Source organism: Tympanuchus pallidicinctus, unplaced genomic scaffold (genome assembly GCF_026119805.1).
Source record: "Tympanuchus pallidicinctus isolate F22 unplaced genomic scaffold, pur_lepc_1.0 scaffold5, whole genome shotgun sequence".
NCBI classification, from domain to species: Eukaryota; Metazoa; Chordata; class Aves; order Galliformes; family Phasianidae; genus Tympanuchus; species Tympanuchus pallidicinctus.
The window spans coordinates 57,737,114-57,755,441 of NW_026294769.1; the positions used below are offsets into that span (position 1 = coordinate 57,737,114).

Sequence of the window (18,328 nt, forward strand, 5' to 3'; positions counted from 1 at the left end):
TATTTTCAGAAGCTGTTAATCTGTGAAGTTCATTTTAGCACATGAGATATGTAAGCATTCTGAAACCTTCCTCATTCCTTTTGAAGAAATGAAATATGTTGTGAGAATGGAACAGGCAAATAATTTAAAGTGATGGTAGTGACCAAAGGTCTTTTTCATGGTAAAAATTGTAAAAATTTATAATGCATTGTTGGTTTCTTGATAGAGGCCATCAGGCTCAAATGCTGTCTATTATCTTGCATTTATACCCAAACAGTGCCACATTGCATTTTATTATTCACTGCACTGCTAACACTGCAGTGAATACTTTCCTTTTTTTAAAGCATCTGAATAAGTCGTTGATCAGCAGCAGCTAGTAATGAAAGATTTCATACAGTTGTCAGTTATTATCATTTAATGTCATTAATATCTATATCATTTATTGTAACAGTTTCCAGTAGTAGGTGGTAAACAGCTTGGAGAGTGTGGTTTGCTTGTGTAATACAGAACTGCTATTAGTTTTGAAAATGTTTTTGGAAATCCCAGCAGTTACAGCTTACAAAAAAATTACGAAAATGATGTTGCATAATACAGTGCATTACTGAGCAAAAAGTAAACTTTTACCCAGCAAGTTTTCTCACTTTTAATGTAGTATGGAAATTTTGAATCTTCCTGATACATTGGGGTACGAAAAAATTTGTCCTCAATGTTTTATGTTGTCAGCTACAGAAATTGGAATACTGTAAATATCGTATAAACATGTTACCTTCTGTAGTATTAATAAATAGGAAAATAAAGCATGCTCTTTTCCTTTTTGGTGTTATTTAAGTTGGTTTATTGTTTGAAAGCAGCAAGCAGGGAGCAATTATTAGAATCCATCAGTTGGTCATAGATGTGTACGTATAACAGTTACCTGAAGAGAATTATGTTATGGTCTCATTTAATTGAAAATAATGTTGGGGTGAAAAATATGCTTTTTTCTCTCATACCTTTCATAGATGTGTGCAAATAATGACATTAACGTAAGAAAAAGAGTGCAAAATTTCACTGGATCGTATCATGTTTTACAGTTCCTTCGCATTTCACGCTGTATCTCGCTGAGAAGAGCAGCAGTTGCAAATCAGGTGTGTTAATCTCACTGGGCTTGAATATTTTTACATTTTAGATCATTTGTTCATCCATATTGCAGGCACAATTAGACAGTTTCTTATAATTTTTCATCACTGTTTCATCATATGTGTCAACATAAGATGTTACACTGATGCAGTTTTGCAGTGGATATTTTAAAAGGTAAGTGAAAATGAGAACAGGCGTTGTTTTAAGCATACAAACAGAAGTTCACTTTTCTCATTAGGAAAGAGGGATTTTGGTTGCACATGCTGAGACCAATGAAGAAAATCTTGACAGTTTGTGAGGAAAGAAATTTAATTTGCCTTTTTCTTCCTCAAACAGTATCCTCACAGTATAAAAAGTGCCTCCCATGAAAGTGTTTCCGTGCATAATTCTACCTATCTGTACTGTTTGTAATCCTTATATTTCATTTTCATAGCAGTGAACGATGCTTGGCTAATAAAAGTAAATATTTAAATATTTAAATAAAAAATAGTTTTGAAAAAAATACCAATAAAAAACCTCCGGTGGTGTCTGAGTATTAGACTAGGAGGGCCAGTTCCATTTGGCTTGAGTTGAACATTTTGTGGATTTGGAGGTGTTCTTAAGAATAGCCCCAAGTGCCACAAGAGTATAAAGGTTTCAGTGTGATATAAAATGCTGGTTGAGAAAGTGTTCTTGAGTGAGGCTCAGTGTGTCCTCCCTTCCATTTTTTCATACATTTAGAAAGATTTCCTGAAGTGCCATCGGTTTAGAGTCTGGCAGTTAGAGCCCGAAGGACAATTTCATACTTCCTACAATCCTGCCCTACATTCCTTTTGGATTAGTTCAGTAAAATTGCACTCTGCTTTCTGGATTGGTTGTGTCTTATTCTTTGTGTATTTGTCAAATACATCTATTTTAAAAAAGTCTCGATTGGCAAATAAGAGCTGCGCTGGCACCCTTTTTTTAGAGCTTTGAGGGGAAATCAGTGCTATCTTTGTCGGGTACTAGTCTATGCTACTATAATGATGGGAGATTTTTCTTCAGTCTAGAGTTTAAGTCAATTAAAAAGCATTATCCTATGTATTTTCACCATGGGAACACTGTTCATACACAGTGAATACTGACAGAACACATACATTGTCACTGGAATTAAGAGGGCATATACATCTTAATGTGTGAGTATGTGAGGTAAGATGTCTAACAAGCAGAGCATTATGTGTTGGGTTTCTTTGTAGCACTGTTTTGGCATCTACAGATGGAAGATTTTCACAACAAAGAAACATTTTATGTATTTTTCTGTATTCACAAAGGGAATTAAAAACTGAATTTTATAAAGCACACAGTAATTGTGAGTTGATTTGTTATTTCACTTCTCTGAAAGGAGGATTTTTACACATCCAGCTATGAACATGCGATATTTTGCATCTTCCTGCTTTCTTCCTGTTAAATAAATATGTTTGATTACTGCTGGAATGCCTAGAGAACCCTTACTTGGGCTTGTTTTAGGGCTAGTGCTTGTCTTTGTACCCAGAAGAATTACTGCACTTGTAGGCTAGTACACCACAGCAGAGCTACAAAAAAAGGCACAGTGGGAGCAGTTCCTCCAAGCACAATATACATATGCAAATCACAACTGGTTGAGCATAGTGGAGTTAAATCATGTAGAAAATGAGGAACTGCAGTGACCACCTTGCTCCAGGAAAACCAGGAGAGCATCCTGAGCGCACTGCTGAAGCGTGCCCGTGGCTGTGTGGGCTCTGTGCCATCTCTGGAACCTCCTCCTCCAGCTGCCCACTGGGTCTCCCCATGGGCCATCAGCATCAGTGCGAGGGGCTGCTCCTGGCAGCAGCAGGGCGGTGTGGCTGCAGGCTGAAGCCTTCCCACGGCTCTGCATGCTGCAACAACATGGCACTGTCGTCAGATCACCTTCTGGTGCTGCTGGGCTCTGGCCTCAGTGGGGAGTAGCGCAAGCCGGAGCTGGGGCTCCAGGAGAGGCAGGCTTCCTGAGGAAGGAAGGCCTCCAATTTGTAAAGGGTGAATCCCAGCCGATAGGAGGAGAGTGGCTTGTTTACTGCTGGAGAACCAGTTTAACCATTAGCCATGCTGACTTCTGAGCTGGGCTGTCAATTGCAGCAGGGAAGCGTCTCCCTGCGTGCAACAGCAAAATCCCATCTGATAGCACAAGAGGCCCTTTTAGGTGCTGCTAGAGCACCAGTCCAACCAGTAACAGACAGTTCACTGAATCCCTAATTCCAGTTGGAAAGTTATCTGCTGTCTCTAGCACTGAAATCCTGACTGATAAGCAAAGAGGCTCATCGGCTGGTAGCAGAGCATCCAGTTTATCAGTGTCCAACCAGCTCATAAATCAGACTAGTGTCTGTTTTTATTTTGTTTTATCAAAATTTATTTCTATCATTGTAACAGTTAATACTTTAATAAGAGAACTTAGCTGGGAACATTAGGAAGTTAGTTAGAGACATTTTGCAGGCGCTTTTTCCCTTGTCAGTGACAAGGTAAGGTAATCCTATACACAGGCTGCTATTGTGAGATGAGAAACTGGCCTCCTTCACTGCCAGAGACCAGATGCACCTCTCTCTATCCTAATCTGTAAACGACTTAAAGGAGCCTTATCTCGGGGCTCTTCTGCTTCATTTCATGCTTGATTTACTTTAATTTGTCTGATAGGGCACAAGGATTTGGAGACGGCCCATCTTTCTGCAGAAAATGTTCAGATTTTTTTTTCCTTGGCATTGTTGTGTTGGGGGTTTTGACTTTTTTTTTATGTGGAAGAAATCTTGCTCCAGTGCAGCAAGCTGCTTGAGTGTGTTTAGATTTAAGCTACCCCAGCAGAAAAGAGTTTGTGAAGTGGTATGATTGTGTGATGGGCCACATTTACATTGAAATCACATTATACGATATATCTGGACTCCTGAAGGGAGCAGTGCAGTGGAGCGCTTGTGCCCACAAGATACTTTGAAAGGGCTATATATAGTGGCAACAATTGATACGAGATTTTACAGGAGACTTTATAAATATGTAAATGGATGTTATCTGATTGGGTTCTTTGGCTACACATCTGTACCTCAAAGGAAGTGGAGCTGTGAGAACTACCAGGAAAACAGTAGTTTGCATTCAAAGTGAGTCTGAGAAATAGAAATGTCTCACAGGTTGACAGCAGGTCAGGGTGGAGGTGCTTTGCATACTTTGGAGGTAAGCCTCTTTGATGTGAAAGCGATCTCTTACTTCCACCAGAAAGGTAGAATTACCGCTAACAATTTTCATTTGTTTTATAACATGGCTTAGATCGGGAGCCATTGACCTTTAGCATTCCTTGTTATTTCTTTAAATTGCTTATGTGATATGGCACTGGGGGGAATTGCCTTTACGTTTTTTGCATTTTAAAAAATGTACTTTCAGTGACCCATGGGAGGGAAAATAAAGTCTTTGGTACATTGATCCCTTGATTAGTTATTTCCTAAATGAAAATGGAAATACTATTAAAGCAGTAATAATGCTATGTCTTAATAGTTGAGGAGTCAATAAATGGCTCCCATGTGCTTCATTAAAGTTCTTAATGAAGCCATTTTTGATAGTCGAACTTTACATTATCTCTGCCTTACTCAGATACTTTTTAGGGGAAGGAGGATGTAATTTGATATAAAATGGTTTTCTTTTTCACTATAGTAACTGTATTACTAAAGTCCCATGCATCATAATATCTGCTTTATAGGGTTATGCAAAAGCCATCAATCCTAAGTATTGTTATTTGTAGCTGTATGCAGAAATTATACTTTTGCTTGGCAACTCATGTGTTATTTCACATACTTACATTATGGCATTTATAAAATGTAGCATCAGTGTGTTTTTGCATTGCTGCTTGCAAAATGTTCTCAGGATTTCTGTGCAGCTCCATAGCCCTGTCCTTCTTGGGCAGCCTCCTCTTCCCTTGACACCATTATAGCAGCAGTTTTTAGTCATTTAATTTCTCCCTCCTCCTCCTCATGCTGAATTGCCAGCCCTGACTGAACACTATATTTTGACAGGAAGTATTTAGAGTCTCTGAGATGAACACACCATTCAGTGATGAGCTTAAAACAGGATGTGAAAGGCTTGTGGACTCTTCTTTTGCCTTTCATGAAATCTACAACCAGTAGAGTGGATGCTGTCTGTGTTCCCTTATACAATAAATATGAAGAAGGAAAATCTTGTATTTCTTCCTAACCTGGTCTTTACCATGGTGAATGCTGTTTCCCTGAATTGCTCGGACAATATTTTATTTATATATTATTGTATCACCCTACTTAAGTGCTGATAGCACTAACATTATACAAGCAAATTAATCATAAAGGCATTAAACATATTATACAAAGCTAATAAAAACATTCTCTTCATTTTTTGACAGATGTGGCATTAAAAGCAGATGGTTTTGGAGTAGTAAAGCCATAGTTATTTCCATTGATACCGGCCAATTCCATGATGCCTGAGATTTGACCTTGATTTTCAGGTGCCCTAATCTAGGTGTCTAGAATCTGTTTTTTTCACAGGTAATGTCCTTCAATGCTGAGTGAGAAATACACCAGAAATCCAATTCTAAAATCAAGCCCAGCTCCAGCTGTCCAAATCTTAGAGGCTGTCCAAGAGGTTTTGTATATGGCTTTTATTGACTGTAAGAGAAGGATAATAATACTTTGATATCTTAAATAGGAAGACATGATACTTTATTCAGTTTTATGTTTCCAACACCTTTTAATCTTCTGGTAAAAAGCATGGTTAATATATACATTATTAGAACTGTAAATACAGAATATAATCCAGCACATATACATCACAGTTTACTGTTACATCACTATCTAAATGTACAAATGAAAGTAGAGTATTGAAATGTATACATGTAAATTTCTATGTTAACAATGGAATTTTAGTAAATACATGCTTTTTTATACCATTTAGTTTGGCTTAACATATTTATGGTACCATTCCATATTAATTTATAGCAAAATCTTTTTATCAACTTAATAATAACTGAAAAATAATTGAATATAAATAATAAACAGAAATAAGTAAAGGTTGTAAAAGAGGCTCAGAAAATCTTGAATATCTAGAAGATGAAATTAACTATTAAAAATTCATTTCCACAGAGAAATGTGGTGTTTTCTTCTTTTTAGCTTTTTCATAAAATAGACCATGCTGGAAAGGAATAATAATCTAATATATATCAAAACAGTCATTAAATTGGTTCTGAATTTTTGTGTTAATAATGCTGTATAGTGCTTCCAATGTAATCTTGAGCTCTGAATGCATTGAGTCTGGAAAAAAAAAGCAAAGCAGCTGAATATGCCCAGTCCTTCCTAAGGTAGGTACTCCACACAGTGCTGTTGCATAAAGCCATTCTTCTGCAGACATGAGAAAGAATTACCAACACCATTTTAGAGATGGGGAGATGGATAACTCCTAAAGTTAAATGTCTTACCAAAGCTTAATATGTTGTAGTTTATATAAAGAAAAAGGAAATACTGCTTCTACTAGGATTTTGAGGATATTCTTCATAAACTATTCTAAATGATTTGGTTTTATGAAGCTGGTATTGAATGTAATCTTTTCTTCTGGGCAACATTTCAGGTTCTGACGCATTCTTTTTTAAGATCAACTGATCAGTTGGTTTAGTTCAGTAGGTTTCATTAATAGCTAAGTACAGCGGTAATTTAAAATATAAGTAAGAAAGGAGGACAGATTTGGCTGACATCAAAAATCTTTAAAATATATAAAAGATGAATTAAAATTTTCATCAGATGAGAGTAGCTTCCCATGTAAAATATTTTTCAGGGCTTTTTTGTTGAATCCCAGCTCCTGTCTTTACTGATATTTATGGTTTCACTAAAACGTTCAGGTAGAGAAATACCTGCCCTCATAAATCATTTGCAGATAATACTGGTTCAGACGCTCTCTGTCCAAATTGATAATGGATATCTGATTCAGAAGAAATGTCTTGTTTCTCAAAGTTCTATGGAGGATGCTGGAAGCCAAAAAAAAAAACAAAAACAAAACACACTAACCAAACAGTAAAAGCATGTATTTTTTAATTTCAGCATTGTTTTTATCTGTTTTGCAAGGTGCAGAGCTTGGAAAAGGAGGGAACCACATCATGATCGTCTGATTTGTGGGTTTTTTTTTCAATTCAGTCTGGTTTCAGAAAGTGTAACTCTCTATATATATTGAGAGATACACCAACCTGAGAAATATAAGTACATTATAAACATTTTAAACCAACGAAGATGTGATATGGAGCAGCATGTGGTTCACCCACTGCATTGTTCTGTTTTTTCAGCTGGCAAATGTACCTGGTTTGTCTTTTTGCAGTTCATTTTATGTGTGCGTGTGTGGAGTTTTTGTGAGTTATTTGTTGATTTTTCTTTCGTGTATTTACTCTTGCTGGTTTCTCTTCCTTTTATATTTGTACTCATATCTTATGACTTGATGGATGTAAGACCAGGAATGTTATAAATTCAGTTGCTTAGTTATCATGGAAGAGATTGAGTTTTGGGTAATCGTTTCCATACCTTATTGACTTCCCTGTTTTGGAAGAGGTTTTGGCTGGGTTGTAGGCTTTATTTTATTTCCTTGTCTGCCAATAATTTTCTTGTCTGTCATCCATCACATCAAGAGAATCAACAGGGAAAACCCAGAAAGTAGAGATGAGTGGTGTCTTTTGGGAGAAAGGAAGCTACTGGGAATGTGGAGTGGAAGCACTGCTTCCACTGTATGGAGCACAGGCTGGTTTCTTCAGGCATCTGTGTAATATGCTGTGTAACAGCAAGGTTACATGAACTGCATCATGTAAGGTAACTGGAATTAGAATTTCTCAAGCAGTGACAAACTCTAAAATCAGAGAATGATGTTGGGACTTCTGTCATCTTTTTCAAAAAGATAATCAACTTTTTCTTGCCATTTCTGGCTGTACCTATTCAGTATCATTTGGCTGGACATTTAATAGAATGAAATCTGTACCAGGATGCACAGGATTTTTAGGACAGCTGGGGACAGGCCCAGGATCTTGTGTGATGCTTTTAAAATCCTTCCTGGCATTTATGAATTCACTGTACAGCCTGTATGTTAAAATTAGAGTTTAACTTCAGTTATGATTTAGATACAATGCTTGAATATTTTGCTTATTTTGTCCTCCAGAGACCCAAACCTCTATAGTTTTACACATCTCTCATGCATAACAAATTGAAAGTACGTTTGTTGATTTGCTGGAAATGAGTCATGCGCTAAAATCATGCAGATTCCTTTGTATTCTTATAACCACAAAACTAGTATGAGCAGAGATGAAAAAGTAGGTGGAGTTGGCCTTGAAAGAGATGTTCTAAATCTAAACAAGCTGTATGAAATGTTATTGTCACAAAGGAAAATTGAAAAATACAACAAAAACAACTTCATGCTTCTGAAGTATTTCTGTTGCAGGTAAATGTTGCCACATAAGCTAAAGAATGCTTAATTGCCACAGTTTCCTATTGAAGTTAATCTGGGAAATTTTCAGAAATTCCTTTGTGTCTAAAATGCCTGTGACTGAAAACGTTTTTATCAGACACAGATTTCTAAACTGTTGCATTGGTATATATTTAGGGATTCACTCATATGTATTGGTCATTTATTTATTTATAGAAAGCACTGTTCCTGAGCATTATTTTAAGATACTGTAAGTCAGTATATTGCCTTTAATATGCCTCGGCTTCAAACTATCTGTAACTCTGATTTTTACCAGCTGTTGATTTAATTCTGTACTCACAAAAGTAGCGGTTAAGAATAAGCTCAAATTACAGAGCAGTGGTGTATGTATAAACAAGACAGGAAACCATCCAAAGAAAATCGTATCTGCAGTCTTGATTATTGAAAGGGAATAACAATGTAAATAGTTCAGGCAGCATTTTATTCCGTTTTATGTCACCTCGCTGCTCTTTTGATTTGTATGGGTGAAGGTGAGATAGCCTGTTCTGCCAGTGATGAAGATGCAGCATTCTGAGTTAGCAAAAAGCTCAGTTTGTTCCTATCTTTTTTGCTATTTTGTAATTTAAGTGTATTCCCTTACTTTGTAAACTTATCCGCATTTATCAGATTGTCTGCACAGCATAGGAAAAGTTACATTTTCAGGGATTTAATTTATACTTGTTTTAATGATAGCTGAGGGCTTTTACCATTTGGCTGGATCAATACCTACCTATAGGAATTAGATTTATGAATTAATGTCTCATTTCCTGCACGAAAGAAGAAAAAATAATTAGTTTGACGACTGTCTTGCCAACCTATTTCCATTTCAAGTGGTATCTTCTACGTTCGCAGGTCTCCTTCACCTTAAGGTTTGTTTGTTTTTCATAGCAGAAAGAGTTTTAGCAAGTAATATTAGAAACTTTCTAAAATTATAGCGTGTTATCTTGTTCAACTATCTTTTTGCAATTATGATACGGAAATATTGCATCAGCAACTTTCTAAACATAGTATGCAATGGTGAAACGAGTTAATTGAACAGTTAGGAGATAATGCAGTATCATTGACACGATTTACTATGTAATTACCATTGTTTCCAGTGGAGTTATCATGTCGCTACCACCTAATATCATATGTTATTTTGTGATAACTGTGAAATTAACTTATCATCCTGTTTTGAGAGACCATGTTGGTCTAAGACCAATCACTCTCCACCAAAGTTAAATATAGGAGCTTGGTAATAGGCTGACCTGCCCCCTAGCTTTGGAGTGTGGCAATTAAATCATAAGCCTTATATTAAACCTTGGAGAGAATGTATCACTAAAACTCATTTATTTCAGAGTCCTGGGTGTCCTGAATTATAAATAAGCTCTCTTGCTGCAAACATCTATCCATCTAAATGAGTCTGACAGTGTTTCTACAACAGGAGGAGAAATATTGCATAATCCATCAAAACATTTTAAATGTCTTACAATTAAAATAAATGTTTTTTTGAGTTGTGCAATGAGGAACATGAATATTTATATGATAATAGCATGCATCTCCATACAGATTCTTCCTGAATTTGGTTTATTAATATATTTCTTAATCTTCATAATTAAGTTATGATCCAAGCTTTTGCATATATTAATCAGAACATAAGTAACTGGAATTTTATCTAAATGAAAATGTTCAGGAGTTTTGGAATGTTCCCTTAATAATGGGAAGAAACAACCTTGCCTGTCCATTTTTAACTTAAGTAGAAATGAATAGGAAGTAAGAAAATAGTGGTGAGTTTTTGTTTTGGGGATCCTTTTGATATACTTGGTTGTGAATATGTCTCCCAGTAACTTGGAAATTAAAATGTATAGCTTTCTGTTTCACTTTCTACTTGCACAAACTTACGACCATTAGTTCAAGTTCTGTTACCTTCTGCTGTAATTTGATAAGTATTTACATAAACATATATCCTGTGTTCCTGCATCGACAAAATTATCTTGAATCAGTAAGTTTTGTTATAATTAGACTTGTTGCTTGTTTTTTCTTTTTTTCTTTTTTTTTTTTTTAATTAGAAGTTAATGTGGGATATTTTTAATATAAACAACTTTTCATTTTATTTTGTTATTAGAGTTCTCCTTGTTCACATAATCTGTCTATTTCCTCTTTGACTCAGCAAATGCACCAGTGTTAACAGTCAAGATAAAGAATTTTAGCTGTTAAACACATTGCATGTAGGAGTAGCAAAATAACCTGAGGGGTATGGTAAATTCGTCTGGCATTGTTGGAAACAATTTTTTCATTTGTTTTTATAAAATAAGTTAATGGTTTTCTCATTACTAACTCTGACTTCCTTACCACAAGACAAATAAACAATCTGAGGACTGATTAAAGGTCTCTAGAAAATTGTACACTTTTATCTTCTGATCACTTGGTCTTATGACCAGTGTAATTTTATTAGAACAGACAGTGATTGTACTAGATAGCAGCGGACTCGGAGTACACCTACGTTCTGTGTTGTTCAACAGAAACTTAAAAGGTCTGTTTTATGATCACTGCTCACGTTGTGTGACTGGAAGTAGTGTGGAATTTTGCTTGGGTCTATAAAATTACCTGTGCTTGAAACCCCACCACTGGGTTTTTTCTGCTACACATTTGCAGGTACATAACTGCATGCTTGAGAATAGGTTTGCTGAATGAGCGTTCTACAGCAAAACAGCCATGCTGTCATGTCGGAAATGAACAGTAAAAAGAACAGAATAAAAGAGTTCAGGAATACCTTGGAGAAGGAGAGACTGAGAGACTAGTCAGAGAAATTATTTTAGCAGTTTTGCGCTAACACGCTAGCGTTTACTTTCTGTGTAGTTAGGTAAGAGAAAGCCACAAGCAGACTGTAGTGACTTTCTTCCCAAGTGCAGGATTTTCTCCACACATCAGTTTTTGATGGTATCTGTGATCAAAGGGACGTGCGCTGTTCATACGCTTCCTCTGTACTTCAGAACTGGTGGTGACCTGGAGGGTGCACAAGTGCCCTTGTGTGGTTGCCTGGAAACTTTGGCCCACACAAGTGTCAACTTTCTTTCATGGCTATAAAGGCAGACGGAGCCTCACAGAGAGCTTTAGTCTTAGAGAAAAAAAGGTCCTTGTGTGTTTTAAAACAAGTGTCTCACCAGGAGATAATGGTAGAGCAGTGGGTTATAAATGATGTATTTTGTTCACTTCGCCTTGATAATGGCACAAGGGAAAAAAAGTTCATCGTTCTCTTATCAAAATACTGTGACATTTCTCCTTCAACTGTAAAATTTCCTATCACATTCCTCTCTTGCAACAGCAACTAAATTTACTCGATTGTGGAGACTATATAATCTCTCATCAAAAGGTGTCTTTTTTATTCTTTCTTTTCTCCCTACTTACACTTCAGGAGAAGCACCAAGGTTGCTAAAATCGTCCGCGAATTAATTTTTCTTCTAAGGCTCATATAAATTAACTAGTAACTATTATACTGTGCCACACAGACTCTTCCTCTTGGCCAAGGGCAGTGTGCCATCTTCACTCGTCATGTTTGTTTTTTTTAACACTGACCACATTCACTGCTTCTGATGCGTTTTTAAGTAAGAAAATTATAAACGAATGTGTCTACTGATTGTTGAAGACCAAAAGCACTGAAGAACAGTTGAACCTCTCTAGAGTACTAAGTTATTTTCAGTAAGTACAGATTTGTGTTTGATACAATGTGTGACATTTCTATTCCTGCAATTAAATAACTTTCTGTAACATTTCCAGCTTGCGAAAGTGCAGATCTGCGTGTTCTTCTTGGGGAAGCATGTTCATTTAAGTTTTTGCCTGCCATCTGCCCGAGCAATGGTTCCCAAAACACGTTTCCACAGCACACTGGCAGTGCTCTGCTGGGGACGTCTGTGTGAATGCGGGCGCATTGTTTGGGGCTGTTTCCAGTGCGGCTGTTCTGAGCCAGCTGACGTCCATGCAAAGGGATTCCACCAGCTTTGGATAAAATTTGCCTTTTTCTCTACAAACTATCAGTAAGCTTGCATGTATAGGTTATATTTCATCTGTGTGAGCTGTTGCTCTGATACAAAGGGACAACCACTTACAAAACCAGGGGACATATTACCACAAAATACTTGTCTGCTTCCATGACTGTGATTGTAAACACCATAAAATAAAGTGTTCAAAGTATGTGTCAATTTGCATTTTGAGATTTACTACTATAATGATTCTAAGAGTACTGAAAAAACTGTAAAGACATTTTTTGCTTTGTAAGCAAAATTCCCACCGAGAATGTCCCACCCTGCAGATTTGGCCCACATCACTGGTTTCCAGTGGTGGTATATGGAAAGATACTGGGTAACTGCAGAATATTGTTGTTAGCTGCTGAAATGTTTATAAAAATGCATACTATACTATTGCTAAAATGTAGAGGTAAATCTCTAGATGGGAATGCACCTTGGAGAAAGTAGTAGCTTAATGAAAGCGTGTAAAGTTGCTTTGAGTTCAGACTGCAGGCAGAAAAATCTTTTGTTTCTTCCAACACAGCAAATATTGGAGAAGTTATAGTGCTAATGTAATGATTGACTTCTTACAGTGGATCCTGCTCAGAATTACAATGTTCTCAGAATTAATCTCCAGAGACATCTAGAGGATATGTGACATTCCCTGCAGGACTTAGAGGCTTGAACTTCAATAATAGTCACTATAGCATTTAAAAGAAACACACACACACCATTAATTAAGTGAAAATGCCCCAATACCAAATGACAGCATGGATAAAATCTACATATATGTGTGAATGTGTTCTGTGCCTGGCCTGTAAATGTTCTGTTTCAACCAACTGTGACTTTTTATATTTTAGAGAAGAGTTTTCTGCTGACTGGATCATCGTTTGGGAGAAATTTGAAGTGGTGTAATATAAGAGCACCAATGTTTTGTGATACATGTGACAGCTGGGGTTGAAACTGGGGATAAGTGAAGTTCATTTGATGTTACATGTCACATGGCTTTTGGAAGATCCGTTGTCTTTAATCATAATCTCCTGAAACAAAAGCTTATGCGTGGACTGTTTGTGAAGTGCATAACACTGTTTTCATGTTTTACAAGAGAAGGCACAGCCATCTGTTGCATTTGGAAAACTGTTGAAGATATTTTTATGCAAAACACTTATTTTATTAACAGTGCAACTCAAGAAAAGCTCTTGGTTTAAAATTACTTTTACATTTTTATTAGTTGAAACTATAAGATTACTTTGTAATAGAATTTTTATTTGAGTTGGAATGGTCAGTGGAAATGATCGGCATACCCAATACTCCCATTGCTATGCAAAAGTAGTTTTGTTTTTCTGGAATACAGGAAATTATACAGTGCATGCAAATATTAATCAATGAATATATGCTTTAAATAATTTGGATTTGGGACTTACATTATTTTTAAATAGTTTGGAAAAGTGCCTAACAGTTACAGACTGTGGTGAGGACACTTTGGAGTAAGGCAAAGTCAAGATGCTTGTTCTTACTTTACCTGCTCACAAGTACAGGTATTTTTTAGTGTTTTTTTTTTTTTTTTTTTTTTTAATCTGTTTGCTGTCAAGTGGCCACAATTGCTGAATTGCATTTTATTTCATACTTCGATATCAAATGTTAATACAGTGGAGGAAACTTTAAAAAAAGGTTTTAAAAAAAAAATAATGATATGCAGTATGATCAGTATTGTCCCCTGACAAAGAAGCTTGTGGCCAATCAGCTCCTCAACTACCTTTGCCTTAGAAAAAGTTCACATTAAAAAGTAGCTATAATAAATAAAACTTGCTTTCAGTCCCATACACAGGACCGATGGTTTGCTCTGTGGAATAAGACTGTATGTAGTGGAGCTCTCTTCCATATTATAAAATAGTTGTAGGTAGAGGGGATGGAAGTTCTTAAGCTAGAAGCAGTGCAGGAAGGGAAATAGGATGCCTCAGAAATAGGATGCAAAGAAACTTATAAAAGAGCCATTCTGTCTGGATTTCCAGCTGGGTGATGATGGAGCATGGGCCCTTGTGAGGTTGGAAGGCCAGCAGGGAGGTAGGTGTCCTTGAAAGATGGAGTGTGTAAGTGTGGTTCAGTTGCAAAGTCTGTGGCACTGTTAGAGTTATTGCAGTAATGCTGAATTTTATGATTCGCTGATACTGTCTTGTGGAAACAAAAAGAAAGGTCTAAGAGGAAAACCAGAAGGCCCTTGTAAAAAAAAAAAAAAAAAAAAAGAAAAAAAAAAGAAAAAAAGGACGCTCTCATTCTGTATAGTTAAAATGAACTTCTGTTCTATTATGTAAATTAGTTTTGCACTTGTAACACTAAGATGGTTTGATTGAAAGAACATTTTTGCTTGAAGGTACACACAGTATCAAATGAGGTAAAAAGAGAAGGGTTCATTGAAGGAAATGGAGGCACAAGCAGCTTTTACTCCTACATTGCCTATCTTACATAGCCTTGAGCATTCCTTTCCAATAAAGAGAAAGGAAAAGTCACTGGGAACCCCCAGAAAGTTGCTCCTTTTTTTCTCCTACACTTCCTTTCATCTGTGTGTAATACATGGGTACATAAATAGCCCATGTAACCCTTCTCTTCCCCCCTTTCTGGCCCACCTTCTCTCTATTTTTTCCAACAGATAATCTGATTTACAACATAATTATGTTCACTAATTAATAATGTGCAGCTCAGGAGAAGGAAAGTCATTTAGTATGGAAAAATTATGATGTAGATTTAAGGGTTCAGATATGTGAAAATGTTTTGGTGGAATAGCAAGTTTCCTACACTGTCTAACTGTTGGTAACTGTCCATTATTACACTTTAGATCATGAATTTAGAGTGCTTTGATTCAGTCCTTTGGCCAGCATTCATTTACACAGCTTCTTTTTTCCCTTCTTCAAGCTGCAAGTCCAAAACACAGTGTAGTTCTACATTTATTGACTTCAGAAAAAGGACTTGATGCCTCAGAAATGTCATTATATGCAAAATGTCTGCAGAGTGGGGAAGGTAAAATAATTGGTAGCAACTTTCTTCCAGTGGAAAGTGAAGTCCAATGCAACAGTATAAACCTTAAAGCTCTAGGGCAGATCCCAAGAAAATGTTCTGTTGTGTGCAATGGGTTGTAGTGGATGAGTTTTGTAAAACTGAATAGTGTTGCCTTGGTGTAATTGTTATGAATGTAAACATATGTGAAAGGGGAGAAGGCAGTAGTATAAAAGTCATAATGACTAGAATTTCTTCCTTTGAAATATACTCACATGTCAAAAGCTACTTTCTTGCACAGTAAATTGGATCACAGCAAATACATTATTGATTATGTTATTGTAAATCGTTTGCAGGTGAGAGATATTTTGTATTATTACTTGTTCAGAGTCCAACAATCATGAGATAAAAAGGACAAATTGGAATTTCACTTGATGGAGTCCTGCACATCAGATATTCTTCTATCTGAGGCTGCCAGTAGTGCAGCAGAAATGCCTAAGTGGTATTAGGTAGAAAACTGACAGCAGCCTGCATTTCTGGAACTGGACAGCAGAAATCAGGTAATCATTTGCATATATGTGTACGTACAGTGTCACATTTTGGTGTTGAATACAGGTGACACAGCTTTTGTATTTATGGGAATTGAATTTTTTTCCCTTGTTCTGTTTCACAGACCTAATGCAAGGGAGCAGTCAAGGCTGCATGAACAGATGCTGAACTTCTCAGGTACGCAGTGTCAAATGCCTGAATCATGAGACCATAACTACAAACAGGGGTACATCAGATGCTTGTACTTTCTCTAGAACACATTGCCTTTAGCATCGGTCTCCATTATAGATATTTTAAATATTTTTAAAAATTTTTTCTCTCTTCAACTTCTGCAAACGTTTTAAGATTCTCTCCCATAAAAAGAAAAATAAAAGAAAAAATGGAACAGAGAGACAAAGGCAACTGTAAAGAGTTATCCTCAACTTGTTCATAGTACATGCTTTTGTATCATTAAAATGACTATGATACAGCAACTGGCAGATTTTGACTTCTCTTGCCTTCAAGCAGATAGTGCCAGGAAAGCAAGCAGAGACATGATACACTGAGTCTAATTTATCATTCTAGTTTTCTGCTTATGAAGCCTGAAACAGTGAAGTGTTCAGGTTGAAATACTGATCAAATTCACTCTTTTTAGAGGGTGGCTTTCTGATTTAGTGGAATAGAGTGAGAATGAAAGAGCTATTAAGTTGTCAGCAGCTGTTAAGCTATTGGCATTCCAAGCTACTGGAGAAAAATACAAAAATCCCACATTTTTTCTATCCATAAAAAGCAAACTTCAGAAAATTTTGGTAAAATATCTACAATGGAATCCTAGCTAGGAAGTCTGAAAAGCAGAAGAGCCTGAAAATTGGTTATCTGGAAATCAAAACATAGTCTTGAAAATTTTATATTGTCTATGTGCCATCGCTTCCAAAGCTGGAATTGAACTTAAAATGATCACACTGATGTTCTTCATTCCTTCAATTCCACTGGCATGCTATGTGAGTGGTTCTTATTGTAAGGATTGATACGTTCTGACATAATGAATGCAGTGTGTATATTGGAAATGACCACTGATTTCCTGTTTAATTTTTGTTTTGCAGAGACCACAATTTGTCATCTCAAAATATTTCGGAGAAAATCAGTGCAGAATTTCACATTCATCATGGCTTTATTTTTTAATTAAAGAAGAACAGCAATCATTAAAATTAGCTTTTGCATATTCCAGAAATGCCTTTGACAGTACGTTTGTGCAAAGGAGGAAGGAACTGCAGAGATAAATTCCAGTCATCTCAGTTTTCAATGGAAATCAAAAAACGACTGGGAGAAGGTTAAGAAGTAATGGGGTGAACATTCTTGAGAAACACTGCAAAATTACACGGAGCCATCATGTTGAACATGCAGGGCCTAATCTGAAACCTGCTGAGGTCAATTAAAATCTTGATATTAATTTTCTCAGGTTTCAGATTAACCTCATCTTTATTTTGTAGAATTATATTATGATGGATTTTTTCTATCCTCAGGCTTACATGCTTTTGTCTTCACACTTTCTGTAAGATTCCCAATAATGCTATTTTTAATTTGATGTTCAGGTTCTACTCCTTCCTGTGAGAAATACATTTGTAATGCAAATAGAAGCTGGAAAATGGTTGTCTGAAGGTGGTGTTCTTATACCCGCACTGTTCTTTCTAAAATGCCAAGTATTGTCTGATGGAAATATTTAATAGTTTGACTCTAAATTATTTAAATAAATATCCTTTATTAAATGAAATTGCAGAAGTGGTTGTTGTGACAGTGTAATCATTTACTCAAATTACCCATCCTTGTAGATATTTTTCCTTTGTTTCAACCTCTGTTTTCACTAATATACAATAACTCTGGATCTATATTTCAGAACAACAGATTATTTTAGACTGTGTCAATGAAAATACTAATTGGTCTTATTTGTGGTACATCATTACAGTGAGTTAAGTTTATCTGTGCTGTGCATAGGTATGGGTTTAGTACTGATTGACTGTTATTATGTAGGCTCTGGCTACATTCCAGCAGTGGTGCAGCTGTATCTGTACAACTGTGTATCACACCAAAATCCCCACAAATCCAAAACACAGCAGTCTGACTCATGGGTATGTTTTTGGCTTGTTATTATTATTACTGTTATTATTTTGGTAACATATCTGGCAAGATTGCTGAAAACCAAATGAATAAATCAAGACTGTTTTTAGCCCTCAGATTTCATGTAATTATATGTCTGTAGCTGATGTGCT

General features: G+C 36.2%; 1 protein-coding gene and 1 long non-coding RNA gene across 3 annotated transcripts in view; both read left to right on the forward strand.

Moving 5' to 3' along the window:
- Positions 1 to 18,328, forward strand: part of ZFPM2 (zinc finger protein, FOG family member 2) — a 304,584-nt gene that overhangs the window by 110,354 nt on the left and 175,902 nt on the right. The window lies entirely within an intron of this gene.
- Positions 6,104 to 18,154, forward strand: LOC128090946 (uncharacterized). Its single transcript, XR_008211161.1, has 3 exons — positions 6,104 to 16,093; positions 16,207 to 16,259; positions 17,165 to 18,154. It is a non-coding gene; the product is annotated as an uncharacterized LOC128090946 (long non-coding RNA).